This window comes from Thunnus maccoyii, chromosome 4 (assembly GCF_910596095.1).
Source record: "Thunnus maccoyii chromosome 4, fThuMac1.1, whole genome shotgun sequence".
Taxonomy (NCBI): Eukaryota; Metazoa; Chordata; class Actinopteri; order Scombriformes; family Scombridae; genus Thunnus; species Thunnus maccoyii.
This window is the reverse complement of record NC_056536.1, coordinates 30027100-30036722: the sequence shown is the minus strand read 5'-3', so window position 1 is coordinate 30036722 and position 9623 is coordinate 30027100. Positions and strand designations below refer to the sequence as shown.

At 38.1% G+C, this 9623-nt stretch overlaps 1 long non-coding RNA gene across 1 annotated transcript; it reads left to right on the top strand.

Moving 5' to 3' along the window:
• The first annotated feature begins 1037 nt into the window (after window positions 1-1037).
• LOC121896096 lies at window positions 1038-3894 on the top strand. Its single transcript, XR_006095921.1, has 3 exons — window positions 1038-1127; window positions 2381-2484; window positions 2891-3894. It is a non-coding gene; the product is annotated as an uncharacterized LOC121896096 (long non-coding RNA).
• Window positions 3895-9623: the final 5729 nt, after the last annotated feature.

The following is a 9623-nucleotide window of genomic DNA, read 5'->3' as shown; positions in this document are numbered from 1 at the left end:
GTTACGTCCCTCCCTCTCTGCCTGCCTTTCTAATCTATCTGCTCTTGCAGGAGCCTGCAGTCAGTGAGGGTTGTTAATTTAATGTGGTGGCACCTGGTTAGGCCTTCATCACGCTTATAAAAGCCAGCCCTCTTCTAACGGACTCTCTGTCTCCTAGGCTGGTTTGGTTTGACATTTTACTGTCCTTAACACTTATTTTGTCTTTTCACACTCTACTGATGCAACTAATCTCCTCACCAGATGCTTAATTCTTTGCAAAAAAAAATGTTGTTAAAGTCTGTTCTAAAACAATAGTGACACTGACACATTTTTTCTTGCTGTAATCATTCCTCCTGTTCATGCTGGCCATTAAGAGATCCCTTTATAATGTACTTTCATTGTAAGTGATGGGAGACAAAATCCACAGCCCTTCTTCTGAGCAAAAATGTATTTAAAAGTTTATTTGAAGATAACATAAGGCTTCAGCCATCCAAATTAGTCAAATCAAGTCAATATCTTTGAAAGTTACTGTGTTTTTAGTGCCAAATTTCCTCTTTTTGTGACAATTCTTCCACTGCAGCTGAACAGGAAAACACTGTCCATTAAAACTAAGAGGGAATTTTTTACTAAAGAGACCGTAAGTGTGGAAGATATCCACTTTATTAATATATTTACTTTATATTCATTGGTTCTGAAGCCTCATATAAGCCCTAACCCCTAACACTAAAACGATGGTTTTAAGATAGACTTAAAAAATAGTGAACCTATCCTTTAACTTGTCTCCCCTCATTGTCATGTACTCTAACCCAGGTTTGTGACACCATTTAAAAAGGTGAGTAATCTGACATCTGCATAATGGCAAAAGAACCATAGCCTATGGTTGATTTGTGTTTTCTCATTTAGCCAACTTGAAGGTGAATTTTTAATGTCGGTGCTTTCAGATACTAGTGAGGGAAGCTGTGGTGCAGAAATCGCAGCACACTCAGTTCATTCTAAGGATGTGGGGTTGTAGCACAGCACTAACAAACTGTCTGTCTGTCTGTGGGTCCTCTAGAAGAAACTGCAGTGACGTCAGTGATCTGATATGTCATTTTGTGCCACATCATGAGCTCCATTCAGACAGGATTAGTGTCTGCAGGGGAGATCAGGTAATTTCATTTCTACAGCAGTGATGTTAATCCTGTTGGGATCGGCCATGTTTTTCACCTTCAACCCTTGAGAAACTGCAGCTCCAAACACCTGCTGTGTGCAGACAAACTCAAAAGCTGCTCTGAATGTAGTTCTTCCATCATCCATGTTTTATATACTACTATCAACATGTGTTACTGTCTTCATTAATCTTCATTATTAAAGTAATGTGATACAATGACTCCACTACACGTTTTTTTGGCTGTGCTGTAAACTGATGTGAGTTTTTTCTTCTTCTGTTACATTTGTAACAATATAGCTATGTTTACTTTGTCGTTACCACTGGTAATTACAGGACTGAAATCTTAATCTCTCAATATTTTTCATAACAACAATGTATCAAATTATAATGTGTAATGTCAGAGGTGTTGCTCATACTGATGAACCTACAGAGAATTATCAGCGACCCTGCAGCTCCCCTCGGCTTTACGGAGCTTTACAGAGTTTCATCCTCTTGTTTAGCTGTCCAGCTGCAATTTAACCATTTTGGTTCATTCTGAGCGCTTTCCTAGCGTTGTTTCCACTGCAGTAGGCTTTTAAAATCTCTAAAACCCCACCTACCTGCCCGGCACCAAAATACAAGTCAGTGACTGGCATTTAACAGCTAGAGCCAGATATTTCCCTCAGGAGTTGGTAGAGAGTAAAAACAGAGCTATAAGAGAGTGAATATTGGACTTTCACCAGGTGGACAGAAACTCCAAATGAATGATAATGTTGCTCTGTTACTGCTGCTGGATGTGGAACTAAGCAACTGTTTGCTAACTTGTCGAACAACTCAACTTAAAAGGTGATGATATGTCAATATTGTGTTCACAACTTTTTTTTCTGCTGCCCCCTAGTGGACAAAAATTCAATTAAAGCAACTAATGTTGTTTATTGATGTTTTGGTATGTGTAACGCTACCAAAAATCCTGTTAAGTTACTGTTAAATACTGTATGTTGTTAGTCAGTACAAGAGTAGTCAGATCAATATATTCCTTGGATGTCTTACAGATGATGGTAATTGTTAAACAGCCCAACAACAAAATATGTAAACATTTAACTGCACTATATTATATCTTTTCATAAGACACAATTCTTCCGGTCTGAGATATTTTGCTTTGTTTTGTTTTAACAGTTATGACACTCGACAGACACGGTAACTCCTTAGGAGATGTGATGTTATCATGGGTAGCATAATATTTTTTCTCTCTTCCTGGGAACCGTGCTGTAGAGGGAGAAAACGCTGACGTTACTGAGCTCTCCTTCGCATGGAGAGTTGCCAACCAGACTGGGAAACTTCTGAACATTGTGCCTAAAATGTACCTGTTGAAATAGGTAAGCCAGTGTACTATGTTTTGTTTTACTGGTGAATTGTAAAATGTTAAAATGGTGCTGTATCGGTCACTACTTTGGTGAGTGATAGTGATTTGCACGGTAGGCTCCTGTTGTTGGGTGTCTAGCAAATGAGTGAGCTAAATGTTTGATATTTACAATTTTCTTATATTTCCTGTTATATAAGTGCTGCTTGTATGAAATGCAGATTTCAGATGTACTGTTGTAATTGCTAAAATGTAGTTTTCTGTGGTGGGTATTTAGGGTTATACATGTTTAAAATGAGTTAATTTAATTATAAGTGTGTTGATGCCATAGAGCTTAAGTTAATATTAAGACAAGCAATTTTGTTGGTTTTGTTGGATACATACAGTATGTGTTATTTTTTTCTCTCTTCCCGGTGCTGTAGAGGGTGAAAATGCTGAAGTCAGAGATCTCTCTAGCATGGAGAATTGCCATCCAGAATGGGAAACTTCTGAACATTGGGTCTAAAATGTATCTGTCAAAACAGAGGGAGAAAACACTGAATATCCAGTGCAGCAATCGGTGGTCGGGGTGTGCTTGGGTGAATTTTCTTTTAAATAAATGTTGTTTATTTATTGGCAGCTGGGGTGAGATATGCATTAAGTGTAAACACATTGAAGGTTTCATGTTGTCTTTTTAAAGAAAGGGGAAATATTGTTCTATAAAAAAATCAGAAACTGAGAAAACCAAGTGCCATGTACCCGTCTTCTCTCTTTGTGGGATCAGTAATTGTCTACAGCCTATAAAGATAAGGATGATAGTAAAGGAAAAAAAATGTTATGCATAAGATAACTATTGTGCCCTATTCAGAACCAGGACATTACTTTTGAGATCATAGTTGTGGTCTTAGACCTTGAGATACATTTTTATGTTTCGTTGTGACCAGGTAGTTTTGGTGAAGACTTTGTTACATGTCCTCAATTTCTTCTTTACAATCTATGTTGCAGTTGGAGGAGCCTGAGATAACTTTTTTTTATAATAATTTGGACAATAAAGTTAATGAACTAGCTTGCTAACTAACATGTACAACCTTGTTAAGTACAAATAATACCCCGAGAAACCAATCCTGTCTGACTGGGATCAGACAGACAAACTCAGCATTTCTGTACATTTTTCGGCTTTAAATTAATTCAGACTAAGAATCAAAGACTTTTAGTTGTGAGGAGAGTTAGAAGAGTTCAGGACTGTTTCATCACCTACTTAAATAAACTCACATTTATGATTACATGTAGTATCAGTATATTCTGTATGTCTATATGTACTATACATGACTGTACATGTGTATATATATAAATACAGTGGAGCTGTTTGTATATGTGATATGTCATGCCTGTGCTTTAAGTGCAGTACAGTTTGTTCATGTACATGATGGTACATTTATGTATTTTATTTATTCATTTATTTGTTTTTTGTTCAGAAATCCTTTATCTCTGAAATTATGTCTCTTATTCTTGTTAAATTGTCTGTGAAGAGAAGCAGCTACATGCATTTAACACCTACGTTCCCACAGGCGTGTGTGTGTGTAGCAAAAACAGAATATAGAATTTAGTCCTGCATTTGTATTTTAAGTAACAACACTAGATGAAATGGCAGGATTTGTACACTTGAGTGCAGAATTATCTTGCTTATACTGTGTTCAACAGGTTTATACCAGGCATGGTCTATTAACATACAGTAGCATTTAACTATAGATGGTGAAGGTGCCATTCGAAATTGAGCAGCACTTAACATCTGCACCAGAACACCTGAAAATAAAACAAGCAAGACAATGAAATACAATTCAGAAAGTCCAACTGGTGTAATGTATAAATTCCTTAAGGCTTATCAGACACCAAAAAGCTGCACGGTGGTTTGTGATACTCACAGGCAGAATTTTCACCTCTGGAAAGTTATCACAGTGACAACTGTTTTAATGATAATGGGTTAAAGAGCAGAAACACAGTGTTCACATTACAATGTAATCCACCAGGAATGTGTGTTTGCAAGTATGCAAAAGTAAGCAAAAGTTTAGTCTGGTTCAGCTTTTTGCTGGATGACCTTGCATTGTTTTGGTGGTGGCACCCCGACTACCACAACACACTGCCCCCATTCAACACACACATATGGTTCCACACATACTTTCAGGGGTCCGCGGACACAGACATACTCCACATGTATGTACTAATAAACAGGGTTGCAGCGTGATGACTTTCCAGAGTTGTAAAATCCAGTCTGTGGGTAGGAAGCGCTGTCCAGTGTTTTTTTGAGAAGCCTCTAAACACAATATTGTGTTATTCCAACCAGACTTACTGGATTGTATTTCATTGTCTCACCAGCACTTCAAAACAACACGGCCACACCAACACAGCCCCTTGTATTGTTTTACACAAAACTGCTTTCAGCTGGAATGCAGCTGAGGCGTTCCTGTATGCTGCAGAACAACAAGAAAAAGTCGAAAAAAGAAAAGTGACAGTTCAATGAGAACAGGAATACAGTACATACATACAGTAGACGGGGGAGACATTCTTGTTTGCTTTTCTCACACATGCGCAGTTGGCACACTTGCAATGCATACAGTCTGCATGGTCACAAATTTTAGGCTGTGCAGACCCCTGTGCAGACCCTTGCAGACCTGGGTGGATGATGAAATTTACATCACGCGGACCCTTGCAGCAACATGGACACAGAAAGCATAAATTGGCCTTCAAGAGGGTTGTGTTTTTTCACACAGAGCTCGGCACTACCACATAGAGTTCTGTGGAGGTGTGGGCCTGTCACTACATGGCCCATTTGCCCATTTTTCCAAGCAAGTGTGCGGCGATTTATATCTTTGTACTCCCTTGTGGCAGAGTTGTACAGCTCTGGAAAGGTCATCACAGCGGCAATGAGTTTCTCTTCTATCTTCACAGTTGCTTGGTAAACTGCGGAACGATACAATGCTACATGGTAAACAAGGTTCTCCTTCCCATTGGCGTCTTCAATTTGATCACTGGCATACATGATAGGCCGACACAGCTTGATGTTGGGTTGCGTTGTGACAAAAGTTGATTCCAGTTCAACTTTTTGCTGCAGTTTTTTGCTGAGCCCTATGCTGTCCCCTCTCCTGTAGAGTAAACACACTGCCCCCATTCAAAGAGAACTGCCATTTTTCACGCATTCTCGGATATGCAGCTTTAGTCGCTGACTTTGTCTGCTGTTTGGTGCCGGCCAGGTAGTGTGAGAGGGTGCTGACACTGATCCACACAGTAAACAGCAGACTTTCATTATTGTAAGCTAGCAACCTCCTTCACAACACACAGGCTCTTGATTTAATGTCAAAAACTTTAAATGATATTTTCTTAAATATTTCATAAATCAAAGAAGAGCCTCATGAGCAGGGAAATGATCAGAGGATATTGCCTCACGGTGTCTGATTGGATTCACAAAACCGCAGTAGACTATAAGTTAGAAAATGAAGTCTCCTCTCATTGGGAACTCTTGGTCTATCTGTGTTATTACACTCTATCTCTGTCTGCAGTGCGAGTGTGTGCATGGCTGCTCCAGTTGTAGATAATTCTCATCAATCTACTTGTACTTTAAGTCTTTGTTCAAAACTCAACAGGGGACTTGCTGATTGCGGCATAAAGTTATGCCATAGAAACGAACACAAGAAGAAGAAGAACAGAAAGACACAATTGTTAAGGTAAAGATAATTAAGAACACTACAGGAAAACAAATGTGCAAAAAAAAGTGATTTTTGATGTTTTCACAGCAGCGGGTTGCGAAGAAATATATTTAGCATGTGGGAATAAGATTGTATATTTTCATATATTGTCTTATTTAATGTGCTCTGTAATTACTGTATTGTTTTTTCGTAACATCTACTGAATACTCTGCTCCCCTGCTGGAAACCCTCCTTTGAATTGCCTTGTTTAAGGTTTCTTTAAATGTAACATAACATAAAGTCCCTGGCAGTTCTAGTTTTCCTCTTTTCCTTCCTCCCTTTATTCCCTGCATCATGTTGCTCTGTTGATTAGTCAGATCTCTGTAGGCTCTTTCTCTGTGACGTCCTTCGAGACGTACTTGTGATGAAGAGGGAAATTAACTTGACATGAAACTCAATTAAAAAAACACCCGGCCTTCCCTCTAAAAGTGACCGGTCCGATTGATAGGCAAAGCAATTAAGCCCTAATTCGTCCTGTGGAACTAAGCACTGTTGTTGTATAGACAGCACTCAAGTGGTAATGCCTAGTAAAGTAAATCAAGCTGTTGTTGAGACAAAATTGCACAGGCGCAGTCAACCTTACCTGGATGATTTGGGTTGTAAAAACAGCATAAACTTCATTCAGTTCAGGTTCTGTGAGGAGAAATCAAATCTTGGGAGCAGAGGGAGCAAATGCATCCTGAATGTAATGTGTTGGTCAATATCCTTCTGCAAAAAAAAAAAGAACAGACCATCTGCATAACCTCAAATGCTGTGATATGCAACTTTAGTGCCCCCATGTGGCGACAGACGGCACAGCACAGGCACAGGACATTCAACAAGTGGCAGATTTAGTGTATTTCACAGCCACATGTTTTCTAAACTTTACAACTTTCTGGCGTAATTTGAGCATATTTCAGACAAATTAACATACAAGAAATGATTCAAAAGTCCCGTCACGTTCTGTGTTTTTGTTCTGTGCTGCTTTATTAGTGCCCTTTATAATAAATCAAGGCCCCTCCTGAATGTTTTCATCTCACCTACACACAAAGTAGCAGATATGCTTTAGGCAGTGTAAATGTTTTTGATAAGACTTCACACCCATATCAGAAGAGATTTGTGCTGCTAGATATGATTGAGAATTGTATCACCGATCAAAGGTTAACCACTGATAACATACAGTAGTGGAGACTAAAGCCAGCTCCGTTCATTGTCAGTGACTGTGTTTCAACAGGGGGCGCTAGAGTGTAATGACAGATTTTACTCCCAATAGTTAAAAGTCAAAATCTGGATGTTTATCTGAACTTCAATTACCAGATCACTGATATTACACTAAGGTGACTGTAAGGCAGTGAAGGATCAAATGTTGGTCCTGGCAGTGTCCTTTTGACCCTGAAATGATCATTTAATAGAGAATTGTTATAGACAAATAATGAAAATAAGAACAGTGAAGTGGGATGGACTTCACAGTGAATGTAAAACAGATTTTAGAGGATTTTAAATGCAATATTTTGGGAGTCACACATGACTGGGATAATATGTCAATGTGGGCAGTGAGGAAGAAAACACTTATATATCCAAAAAGAAAGGAAGAAAAAAGATGTCTGGCTTTGCTGAATCTGCACATTTTGACATTTTTAACTGGCAGTTTGATATTAAAATGCTTGTTCATGTTTTATGTGACAGCATATATTTGAAAACCTTTTTTTTTTAAAGTATCAGGTACTGGGCTACCCATGTAGGAAGTGTCATTTTACAATACTAAAATTATAACAAGGCATCAAATCCAAATGATGAAATGTGTTAAAAATATTTGATCATTTGTCTCCTTGATCGTGTCCCCCCCCATCCTCCTCTTCCCCCTCAAACACACACATAAACACACACACACACACTCCGTCTCCTTGGTGTATGGTGCCCCCTCCTGTTGCTCTTGGTCCATTCACATGAAGCAGTCACTCACATCTGTCTCCTGCAAGTGATACAGTTAAAGTAAACTGGTCATTTCATCCCACTAGATAACATGATAAAGAAATGACCTGTTAACAGTAGAAGCCTTTAAAGAGTGATTGCAACCACAAGTCTTTGAGTGTTGGCCTCTGATTTTATGGATAAAGATAAAGGTAAAGCACTACTCTCTTTACTGTCCTTACATGTCCTTCAGATTTTGTCATTTTACTGATTACTTTTAGACATTTTAGACCCCGAGCCCACATCAAACCACAAATCGGCTGATTGAACTCTTCAAGACACTCACTTGGTGTCAAACAAGGGACTGTTGAGGAGACATTACAATCTTACATGACAGGAAATATGGATGTATGAATGGATGGATAGAGAGAGTATGACTCTAGAAACTGCTGGAGGAAACTGTCAGTGATGGTCGCTGTAGTTATTCTCTCTCAACAACTGGAAATAAAGAATCATAGTTCACGGATAGAGACCGGTGTTGTCTCTCATCTCTCTTTCTAAGTATTTGTGTTTTATTTTGTCAATGCTGTATCCCCCCATAGAACCACTATTGGTTGATTCAGAGTGTTGTAGTGTCTTGTAAAGACACTGAAGGTCAGGTTGAGGATCAGACTTTTATAAATGGCTGCGATCTCCTCAAAACGTATTTTGCAAGATAAGAGAAGCAAAGTTGGAGGCCTGTTGGTTTGAATATCTGGCCATAAATATCTTATCAATAGTGCTGATCTGTAGTGTTTGTATGAAAAGCAGGATGTTGCTAAAAACTTGTTTTGTCGTCACTTGTCATTTCATCTGTATCTCTCAATGCACTGTTTCTACAGAAATGGAATTTAGACATTAAAATGTACAAATATTGTAGTTCTCCTGTTTAGTGTCACGTTACAAAAATGGTAAATTATTTGGTGAGTTTGTTTTGGCTTTCAAGATGAAAAAAACAGTCCCTAGTCCAGTGTTGAATAGGTTCTGTATAAGTTATGCATATGAGCTGATAGGCACATTAAGACATTGAAATTTTGTTTTCTCATTTAAAAAAATCATTGGTGCAATCTCAGACAATAATTGGAAGCTTTATAATATTTGCTATCATATTTATGTGAACTATATTCATGTATATGAACAGCTGCATGCAATAAAAATAGCTTTTCACACTGAAAACATACATGCATTGGCCTATTTTTATGTGGGGTGCAAAAAGGTCACATGGACCATCTGACGTTGCATTAAATTAATTAAAACTCTCATTATGTCTGAATATGTGTAAAAAAAACACTTTAGAGCAAAAATAATACTTAGTTTAAAAGTATAAAAGTGCATAAAAGTATGTGACAAAGTGGCTTAGTGTTTAAATTGTGGCTTTAAACGATCATTTATGATGTGTCCTAACATGAACAATGAATAAAAATGATTATATATATATTTATAAAGTTTTATTATAGAGAACTCCGGCTCTCCTCCTGCTTGAATGGGCATGTATATCTGCGCATGC